The sequence below is a fragment of the Syzygium oleosum genome, unplaced genomic scaffold (genome assembly GCF_021117445.2).
Source record: "Syzygium oleosum isolate NSW1041296 unplaced genomic scaffold, Sole_v2.1 Sole_v2.46, whole genome shotgun sequence".
NCBI classification, from domain to species: domain Eukaryota; kingdom Viridiplantae; phylum Streptophyta; class Magnoliopsida; order Myrtales; family Myrtaceae; genus Syzygium; species Syzygium oleosum.
The window spans coordinates 1913281-1925002 of record NW_026607530.1 but is presented as its reverse complement, the minus strand read 5'-3'; the positions used below and the strand labels follow the sequence as shown (position 1 = coordinate 1925002).

The window sequence follows — 11722 nt, the reverse complement described above, 5'->3', positions numbered from 1 at the left end:
GCCGAAATTAGCAACTCCTTCGTGCTTTCTCACGTCTAAGACGAGTCCCAAGGAATTTCTTAAAACTGTGGCGACTTGGTTTTATCCTTTGGATGTGTTCATCGGAACAAAACTAGAAGACCACCATGTATTTAAGCATATACATGACATACAGAAACCAATCAGAAATTAGAAACCAGCGAAAGAGCTCCGGCATAAGGTTATGACATACTAGGCCCTGCATGAGACTCTGCACGAGGAATGCAACCAAAACCACCATCCGAAGTCTTGCAACACACTATATATCCGACAGCCTTCTCCACATCTATCGAATCCAACCATTTTAGCATCGCAAGACAGCATATAGCACAAGAAGAGAACATTCGAAGGGAAAAATGGGTTGAAAGGAATGTCGATTATTTAAGAAACATCCTCAAGAAGCACAAAAATTATTATTTATCAAAAAGGAGGACAAGACACTAAGTATCGACTTCTCCCCATATCCCCAGAGAAGTTCCGTCTTCGTTTTGCACTGCTCTTATGTCAGGATCACAGTTCAGGCACAACAATGTAGAACATTTGATACCAGAGATTATCCAACAATAGCAACTTCAATCTCCATAGAAAGAGCCCTCCTCATCAATGTTTGGCTAGCAATATACACACTATAACTGTAATCAAAATTCCATAACATGACATAAGATGACCTCTTGCATGCGCAATAGAGCCTAACTTTAATTTTATCGCTCTCATGACGTTGAAAACTTAATAGCATAAAACAACACCAACGAACTTGCATCAATGGTAAGAATTTGCAAATCTAGGTTGCTTTTTTCCAAAGGATACAATCTATCACTTTATTGATTTCGAGAACATCTAACTTGTCAAAATTGGCCAAAATTTACACAACATTGAATGTATACAGCAGATGCGGATCATGTCCAATATTTGCACCAAAGCCGCCTGCACAAGCAGCCCTAAGTGTCATTCGCATTTTGTTCTATAGAGTCAAGTTTTAGATCATAAATACATTAAAGCAACACTAATCACTCCTAAGACGTGGTGGTTATCATTGCAATAGATGAGAAATATTTGATTGAATGTGCAGTGGAGGTTCAGTTAGCAAATAAAGAAGCCAAGAGACAAAACAAATACAAACCAGACTCGTGTTGGCATTGCAGGACTTACGAAGCCACTTCATTTGAATCCACAGTGTCAAGTTTTCCAAGAAGATCTAGAGTGGTCAATCCCCAATATGCTCCATTCAATCTCAAGTGCTCTATAACCACCGGCTCAAAACTATCCTTCTTCTTAGTGCAAGATCAACCCAGAAACTCAAATCAACTCCGAAATGCTGAATAGTAGCAGAGCCAGATAAACCAAGTCGTTTTCAGTAACTGGTAGGAAGTGGACAAGAAAACAACAAGAGAATTGTAAAAATTTCATACCTACCTTTTCAACAGACAGCATGTACTTGACATGTTCATCGCCAGCGAGCTCGCCCATCTGCCGTAAGACGCTACATATTTATGAACATGGAATTAAATCTCAAGCACGCCACCTAAGAACTCAGCAACTCAAGTGCAAAAAGCATATCATTACAAGGTTTGGTGAGGTCATCAAGGATCACAACAATCCTGTAAATTTAACATAATATTAGGTTCGACTTTGTTTCGACTAATCGCATACGTACTGAACAGAGGGAATGAAGCTCGTCTCTATTTCTAATTGGAGAAGATGTGCCCGTGCTCAAATTGCTTGCATTCCAATCTTAAAAAGTACCTCTCTCCCTAATGGGAGCTTCTCTCTCCTTGCTATGGGAGCTTCCTCTCTCGATTATGATCTGAGAGTTTTTCCTCTTTATCTACTGCCCCTTCAATCCTCCATCGTCTTCAACACCCTATGAGTCTGTGCTTCCATTTTTACCCTACGGCATACCATTTAATCACGCCACTATCCTGACGTGGTTTCAGATCCTTCTTCACTACTGGTTTCAATAGTTGTCACTAGTTGATGCATCTTGAAATCGAGCCTTCTTAGTTGTTGCTTGCCTCAGCCATCTCACTTGCTTGAACCTACAATCCTTTGACAATCAGAGGATCCAACCATGTGCAGACCAAGTGCTCGACAAAATGCTTGATAGAGAGTTAAGCTGGGATTCTTATTGTGACTATGGAAATAAAAGAGCTAGGCGATGTTAATTACGGACTTGTGCACGTGCTGACAGAAGATGAAAAATGGGCATTGATGGCTTGCCCTAATTAGCTACCGGTTTACAAATGAATCTTATTTGCTGGAACTACCAGGGTTTAGGCTCACCCCTGACAGTCCAAGCCTTGAGAGCCCTTGTGGCTCAAGAAAAGCCTAAGTTAATAATTGTAATGGAGACAAAAAATCCATGAAAAAAGGGTGATGAGGGTAAAGAGAAACCTCAACTTTCAGAATTGTTTTATAGTGAAACCAGAGGACATATCAGGGGGATTAGCAGTAATGTGGAAAGAAGTAGAAGTGGGAGTAGACTTAGCAGGGAAACATTTCATTAATCTTCGTTTAAAGGAGAAGGGGGAACATAATGCAATGAGAATCACTTTTGTCCATGCACCAAATGATTTCCAGGAAAGGCTTGTGCTATGGAAGGAGCTAAAAGGTATTAAGAGTTGCAATGACCTACTGTGGGTTGTAATGGGAGACTTCAATGAAATCTTGCATCATTGGGAAAAAGTAGGGAGAAGGGCAGCCGAGAATTACCGCCTTGCTGCGTTTCAAGATTTCTTGAATAATTGTTGTTTAATGGATGTAGAAAGTAAGAGATGTGCTTTTACTTGGGTAAATAATAGTGACGGGGGAGATGTGGTTAAAGAAAGACTGGATAGAGTCCTTTATAGCGTAGAATGGAGAGTAAAATTCCCAGAAGCTGAAGTTTATGCCCCACCGGCCATTGGTTCAGCCCATAGCTCTCTCTTAGTATCCTTATTCCCAACGCAACTAAAAAGAAAGAAAATATTAAATTTGACGCTTATTAGATAGAAGATGAAGAGTGCTATGATGTAGTCAAATCTGTTTGGGAGTCACCAAAATCGGGAAGGGTAGATATGACACGAAAGCTGAGATGTGCAGCAGCCGAGTTGGAGAGATGGAGCAAGAGAAAATTTATAGACTTATCCCGACTAATAAATTCCTTTAAACTGGAATTTCAACAGTTAACAAATTCGGTTAGTGGAGAATAAAATGGGGGAAGAGTTAAGGAGCTGAAAGTAGAAATTGAAAGCATTTGGCGACGGGAAGAAATGTAATGGGGGATGCGCTCTCGCATAAACTGGCTGAAATGGGGAGACAAAAATACTCGTTAGTTTCATGCCACAACCATACAAAGGAGGTAGAGAAATAAATTATAATACTGAAAAATTCTGAGAACCACTGGATTCGAGAGATTGAGTAGCTCAAAAGTATGACTACAGAATATTTTCAGGAGCTGTAGAGTACAAATGGTCCCAGAAACTTTCAACCAGTCATAGAACAATGCCAAAGGATTATGTCGGAGGAAATTAACAAAAAAATGATGGCTAATTTGAATATGGAAGAAGAGAGGGACGCGGTTTTCCAGTTGGGTGCAACCAAATCTCCTGGTCCAAATGGACTAAACGGCCAATTTTATCACCATCATTGGGGGATAATAAGTCAGGATATGTTCAAAATGGTGGCAGATTTCATTGAAACAGGTACGTTTAATCCTTAGCTGAGTAGAACTCATATTGCCCTTATTCCAAAGGTGTTGAATCCAGAAAGTCTTGACCAATTTCAGCCAATTAGCTTGTGCAATTTGGATACAAGATTATTTCAAAGGTCTTGGCAAATTAGCTTAAACATTTTCTTCCAGAACTGATAGCTGGAGAACAAAGTGCTTTTGTTGGTTGGGGGGGGGGGGGGGGGGGGGGAAGACACATTCAAGACAATATCATGGTAGTACATGAGGTATTGCATCTTAGAATTCGAAATAGAAAGAAGAAGTTTCAAGCAGTGCTCAAATTAGCTATGAGAAAAGCCTACGATAGGGTAGAATGGGATTTCTTGGAAGCATGTTTGATCAAAATGGGTATCGATGTCAAATGGGTAGCTCGTATTATGTATTGTGTGATGTCGGCTACCTTGAGCGTAAAATTTAATGGTGAACCACTGAACTTCTTCTAACCTTCAAGAGGATTATGTCAAGGTGACCCACTCTCCCCTTACCTCTTCATTTTAGTAGCTAATGTACTTTCCTATCTTTTAAAGAATGCGGTGGAGGAAGGAAGTATAATGGGGAATTAAACTAAATAGACATTGCCCAACCCTATCCCATCTTTTATTTGCAGACGACTCAATATTCTTTCCAGATGGAAGGGTTCAAGAATGTCAGAATGTCGCAGGAATTTTAAACCAGTATTGTTTTGCTTTGGGACAAGCCGTCAACTTGAATAAATATGGCATCTTTTTTAGCAGAGACTGTCCTATGAGTTTAAGAAGGAATACGGCGACAGAAATGAGAGTCCCAGAATTAGAAAAAACTGGAAAGTACCTAGGGATTCCATCGGATTGGGGCCAAACTAAGAAAAAAATGTTCGCATGGATTTTGGGTAGAGTAAACACGAAAATTGAAGGGTGGAAAGAAAGGATGATCTCAAAAGCTAGAAAAGAAACACTCATTAAAGCAGCGATACAAGCTCTACCACAATATGCCATGTCGATTTTTAAACTGCTTGTCTCCATTTGCCGAGCCATCGAACGAAAAGTCGCAAATGTTTGGTGGAAGAATGGTGATTCAAAGACAGGACTTCACTAGAAAAACTGGAATGCTATGAAAAGAAGGAAGGACCAAGGAGGAACGGGGTTTAGAGACTTATTATCCGTTAATAAGGCCATGCTTGGAAAGCAAGCTTGGAGGATAGATCAAAACCCTTCTAGCATTTGGGTACAGGTACTCAAAGGACTATACTTCCCATGTAGTAAATTCTAGCACGCTAGAAAGGACAGTCGTGCTTCATGGGGATGGCAGAGCATATTGTGGGGGAAGAGAGGCAATTGCTAAGAATGTAAGATGGCGAGTGGGGAGTGGTAGGGATATCAAGATTAGGGAAGATAGATGGCTGAAATCAGGCATAATTGGAGAAGAGGAACTTTGTGGGGAGCCACAAACGGTAAATGAGCTGATTAACACTGAGGAAGCAAAATGGGATGAGCAAAAATTGTTTCAAATGTTTGACAAACATATCGCTGAGGAAATTTTAACTATCCCAATAGAGGACACTAGAGAGAAAGACAAAGTTATGTGGACTCGAGCAGAAGTTGGCATTTTTACAGTCAAGAGTGCGTACAATCAAATTTGGGAATCAGAGAACAAGCAGAACAAAACCTAGCCATCGTCTTCTTACCAGCACCCAAAAGAATTATGGGGTACGATTTGGAACATGCAGACACACGAAAAAATTAAAACTTTCATCTTGACTTTATGCCGTAACGCGATCCCGACTACTGAGAATTTGGGGAAAAGGAAAATTATATCTGAACCTGTGTGTCCTCTCTGTCGGCAAAGCCCAAAAACTATTGAACATATCTTTCTGTTGTGCAATTGGACGAAAGGCATTTGGCGACACCCAGACCTACAAGTGGAAATAACAGAGCAGGGGCTAGACCACTTTGAAATTTGGCTACTTAATCAAGTTAGGAGGACGGGAAACTCACCTTCATCGGAGCGATTGGCGTCTGTGCTTAAGGAGATGTGGAAAGAGCAAGGAACGATTTTGTTTTTAAAACACGAGTTCCTGAGCCGTCGAAGGTAATGGACTCTGCATTGGCGATTTGCAAAAGTTTTGAGAGATGGAACCCGGGAAACAAGAAATCGAGAAAGAAAGAAGGGTTCTCACCTGAGGAATGGAAGCCTCCAAATAGCAGTGAGTTGAAGGTGAACGTGGATGGCTCCTTTGAGGAAGGTAGATGGGAAGGGAGTATAGCGTGCGTTTGCAGAGATTATACCGGCAAGTTGGTGGCTGGGTTTGCAAAGAGAGTTTGTGCTTCCACAGTCGGGCAAGTTGAAGCGCCAGCTCTCCTTGAGGCATGCAAGCATATGAGGTCGAAGTCTTCTTTGCACTTTGTGTTGGAGTCTGACAACTTGAACCTGATAAGGCAAGTTACAGATCAAGAACAAGCTTCGTGGGAAGACGAGGCTCTTATCAAGGCCAGCAAGTTGGAGATAGCCCATTTCAAAAAGATGAGACTAGTCCGTTGTGCAAGAGAAGGAAATAAAGTCGCAGACTGGATTGACAAGGCCCATAGACGTAACTGCCTTTCTAAGGACTAGCTCACTAATCCTACTAGTGTTTTATGGAGCCTCATTGTCTCTGAGGCTCGTGTTTTGTGTAATGAAGTAACATCTTGAAGTAATGAAGCTTAGTTATCTTTTTTGACCCAAAAAAATGCTTGCATTCCCAAAAACCAAATCAAGCCTAAAACGATATCATAGCGTATATTCAAAGAAAACATGTCATTCAGACAAACAAGCAAGGTTCCATCACAAGTGATTCGACGAACACCCATTGGCAATCACAATTCAAGAACAACTACGACATACACTTCTGATACTCAATGCCACCTTCTTATACTACTATCTATCTCGATTACCGCAAGAGATCTTCCTCATTTTCTCGCAACTTGAGCTAGGAACCATACAGCTCCAATTAAAGACGATCTAATTTGCGAAAAACAGTCACACCATCAAGGAAATTCAATGCAGATTAGCTTAGGCAGAAAAAAGAAGAAGAGAAAATCAAATTGAAGAATAGAAGCAGCGCGTGATGATTAAAAATGAAAAAATGTACAAAAATTCAGAACAAAAAAATGTTCTTTGGCCTCACTGAAGATGATAGTCTTCTAACTCCCCCAAACCACTGGCTTCGTTTCGTTATGGGCTTCGATCTTCTGTGCAATGAAGGCCTTCGATTTTCCCAATGCCGTTGCCACCACCCCTTCGAAAGTTGAAGCCGATTGGGTCGGGCTTGTATTGGAAGAGATTCTTGTCAACACCCGAATTTTTGTCGACCATTTAAATATCCATTTATTTCGCAAAAATATAAAAAAAATGAAAATGAATGAAATGATCAAAAAATAAAATGAAATCGTGTGGGCCGGCGCTTTTAAATGATAGGCCCAACTTCTCATTTCTATTCTTTCTTTGGGCCCACCAGAACTAAAGTGAAAATGAAAAGCCCGGCCCTTCCTCTCCTTTTTTTTCACGCACACGCTGCCCTCTAGAACTGCTAGCTGGCGTAAGGAGAAAAAAGGGGGGTTCTAGCCGAGAGTAAACAGAGGGAGAGAGCGAGACGGATACTGACCTTCTTCATTCTTCAAGGATAGATTGCGCGAGCTCGGCGGAGAGCTGCGGCGGCGCGTGCGCTTACGGTCTCCTGCTCAGCGTGCTCTCCCTCATTGCGATCTGGCACAACGTTCTAGGCGCTTGCCTGGGGTTCGTCGTTTTCCTCTTCAACTTCTTCGAGTGCCATCTCTTCGACGACCTCGTGCCTTGCTTCCGATCGTCCCTCCTAAGTTCCCGTTCAACTCCTCTTCCGACGTTTACGTCACCGTCGTCTCCAAGTGCCTCATTCTTCAGAGAACATACTTGGCGACTCCATGGCTTGCGAGTCTTCAGCTTCAGACAGTGTTTCTTAATTTCTTTGGGAGGCCTCCATCTTTCAGCTACAGAAGGGAAAGTTCCATTTCAAAATATGGTACAACTCCCATTGTGGTGGTGGTTCCTGGATTAACAAGTGATTCTTGTTCTGCGGACATCGGCCATCACCTCTTTCCGCGGCCGAGCGAAGGTCTTCGTCCAATAAACTCGCTTCTCAGACGAAAAAGAAGAATACCGGTCTGTCTTCTAAAGCCTCGTCGGCGAACGCACGGCAACGACGACTCTATTCCCGAACCAGGTAGGAGTTCGTCTCTAACGCCCTGTTTTAGCTCTGTTTCGATGAGCCAATCATCTTGAATTTGCTTTTTGTGAGACCGTAGGCACCTTGTACAGAAATATGATCGATCTGTGATTAATAGTGTTGGTTCAGGCCTTTATATGTCAGGATTAAGACTCAAATCACAATGGGTACGAACCTGAAACTTGCTTTCCGAAATGCGCATCACATGTTCGATAGAATGTTTGAGTGAGATACCGAAAGTGACTTAGTGCAACCGGTTGTGCCATATCGTTTTGATCTGCTTTTGGTTTATACTCTCTTCATTGATTGACTGAATCAAAGCTACTGCCGAGTTTCTGTTCATTTTATGTCATTTTCGTGCACTACGGCGCTAGACGTCCATGAATATACGAATCGGAGCAATTTAATGAATTTCCTTGACCCTGTGATGGCCTTGGGTTAGAGTCCCATCAGGTTAGCCCCTTGCTTCTATTCCTCCCCCATGTCTATGTGCAGATTCAAAGATTTTTGGAACGAATTCGGGTGAGTGGGCTTCGGAGGAGGGAGCTTCAATGAAGAAAGTGCAGGAAGTGGTCGCCGGAGATGGTCTGGTGATAGACGGATTAGTGGTTGATGGCGGCGCTTAGATGATCCGATGAGGATAGCTCAGTAGTGTTTTGAGCTTTGGCTGAAAATGGTATTTTCTTCAAGTGGAGGTTGTTGCTTCGGTAAGGGAGACGTCTTCGGGAAGAAGATGAAGCAGGGGAAAAAGACAAAAGAAAAAAAAGAAAAAAAAAAGGAAAATCAAATAATATATAAAAATGTTAAAAAAATCATTTTAATCCGACGCGGGTCGGGTCAACGCTTCGGATCGGGTAAACGGTCCAAACACGTTCCCCGAATATAATAATAATAATAATAAATTATTATAAATATAAAAGTTAAAAAATTAAAAATTCCAGAAGATTCAAAAATATTAAAAAATTTCGAAAATTGGTAAAAAAATTTAGATAATCAGAAAATTCATTAAAAATTTGAGAAAACTTTGAAAATTTATAAAAAAAATTAAAAATAGAAAATAATAATAGATTTTAAAATCTTAGAAAATCAATAAAAATTAGAAAATTCTGAGAAAATGCATGAAAATTTGGAAATTCCGAAAATCACTAAAAAAATCCAGAAAATTAAAAAAATTTAAAATTTAAAATTTAATAAAAAAATATATATATTAAAAAATTCAGAAAAATCATAAAATATTCAAAAAAATTCAGAAAAATTTCTAAAAAATTAAAACCCAAAATTGGACAAGCCTTTAGGGTTTGACATTATGTTTCTTTGTTTTGAATTGTCTTTTTTTATAGACCATTTTAAGATGTTTGTAGGTTTTCTTTGTGATTATACTTGGTTGCGCTTTTAAATACCTTGGATGTTATTTTTGTTTAAGAATGGTTAGGACGAAAGATAGAATTCTTCCAAAGGTTGCCATGGCGTTAGTTAGTATGTGGTCAAATTAGATACCGAAAGGGTGTTAATCTTAAGGCAAACGTAATCAAGTCCCCAAATCTAGAATATTTGATTGCGTGAATAGTAAGATGTCCTCTTGTATCTTACTGAGTTTCTAGTCGACTTCAAAAAGGCTAGTGGCCACTTCTTTGTTAAAATTTGCATAGACTTAATCGATTAAAATTTTGAACATCTGATGTTGCGCGAGGTATGGGCTTAGGAGACAAGTCAATAGATGGCTATCGGCCCAAAATTGAAAATACCCCTAAACCTATTCTCTCTCTTGCGGGAGGTTAGGTCGTGACAATTCTAACCTCTATTCTCACTCCAGAGTTCAAAATCGAACCCTACCCACAGATTGTACGCGGGGGTGCCATCACTCTGGCGACGGACCAATATAGCATAGTGCAAACACGACGCCGGATTAGTTCATGTGGGATGCTTTATCGTTGTCATATGGCTGAAGATACTAGTAATGTTCACTGGAAATGCACCTAATTGTTTTACCCGAGTTGATGCTTGGGACCTAGTTAGAGAATGAAGGCCGAAGGTTGTATGTCTTTAAGTGATTTGGGTTAATCCAAACACTCAAATGTTCTATTTCAAAGCTTGATTAGCAATCTTGAATAGGTTGCAGACCACCAAACGCCAACATGCTAAATCGCAGATTTAGATAAACCAAGTCACTTTCGGTAACTGGCAGGAAGTGGACAAGAGAACAATAAGAGAATTATTAAAATTTCATACATACGTTTCAAGCAGACAATATGTACTTGACATGTTTATCGCTAACAAGCTCACCCAATTTCCAATAAGACACCACATACCAATGAACATGGAATCAAATCTTAAACATGCCCCATAAGAACTTAGTAGTTCAAGCGCAGAAGTATACAATTACCAAATTTCGTGAGGTCATCAAGGATCATAACGATCCTATAAATTTAACAATCACTTGGATAGGTGGCCTAAGCTAAGATATGGTCATAATGACCTTAAGATTTGGCCTAAACACCTAGAGTTGGGACTCGGCATTATATGGACCAATCAAGGCGGGCCATTTCGGACTCCATAACGAGCCTAGAAGGTTTAGGCGCCACCTTGGCCTAAAATAGGCGCCACCTCCTCATGGATTAATTAAATGCCATTTAAATATGGCAAATGAGGCGTTCCAATAAAATGCGAGCAAGTGGGTCATAATCGACGACCCTACAAAGTAGGCGCGCCAACTCGGCAATTAGGTGTGCCACTTCAGCCTTAGATTGCCAACTCGGCGTGCTAAATGGAAAGAGATGATTGGCCCGTGGAAATTGTCATCATAAGGCTTGAGCTTATAAATAGCAAGCCCTTCATTCTTTCCCCCATTCTTAGGCGCCTTTCTCCCACTCTCTCCCTCTCTTTCGCCCTTGCCTGTTTCTCTCTTTCCTCCTTAGGCGTGCGACCACCAAGTCTTCGGTAACTCTCGAGGTCCGTCAAGGTGTGCGACCGCTGTCCCTCCCAAGCGAAGTCTCTTGGATTCTTGAGGTTTGTCCAGGTAAGTAGAATTCTCTATTTCTCTCTAGGATTGTCATTTACACCGTTAAGTCTAGACGGTGCTCACTCGTCAAGCCGTGGATAGGATGGATGACTGTTATGTTTGATTCGTTCATGTGATGTCTTAACTATGTGCTTGAGTCTTACACCACCGGAATGAAGCCGAGGTTCGTTGCTTGAGTTCAATGCAAGGCAAGGTTGCCCAGAGCAATAAGACCATGAGTCGGTATTGAGGCATGCCGATTTCCTGTCTTGGATTGGTGCGGGAGACTTTGATACTTGGCAATTGGGCTAAGCCTCGGACTTAGGATCGTTCATGGCATAATGAAAATTAAGTCCTTGCTGCGCTTTGGATGTGTGAGTTTGTATGTGTTCACATTGGGAGCGAGGTTGAGGTTCGTTCGACTTGGAATCGACGTCAAAGATGTGATGGCCCAAGCCAAGAGGCTTTGGAATCGGTATTGAGATATGCCGAGCTCAAGTCTCGCGCGGTGCGGGGATCGCCCAAGGCTGCGAGGTCTTGGATCGGTATTGAGGCGTGCCGGATCCTAGTCTTGTTTGATATGGGGATCACTCAAGCCCACAAGATATTGGTGCGACGTTAAGGCGTGCTGTTTCCAAGTCTTGTTTGGTACAGGGATCGGCCTAGACGTTCGGTTCAAGCCTCGAGCCAAGAATCGTGCCCGGCATGCTATAAAGTATGATATTGAAATGCATGGCACACACGCTTACGTGTGAGAATAAGCATGCCCTTTGGGCCATGAAAG

At 41.3% G+C, this 11722-nt stretch overlaps 1 pseudogene; it reads right to left on the bottom strand.

Annotated features, from left to right (window-relative positions):
• Positions 1 to 200: 200 nt before the first annotated feature.
• On the bottom strand, positions 201 to 6097 carry LOC130136578 (geranylgeranyl transferase type-2 subunit beta 1-like; annotated as a pseudogene).
• Positions 6098 to 11722: the final 5625 nt, after the last annotated feature.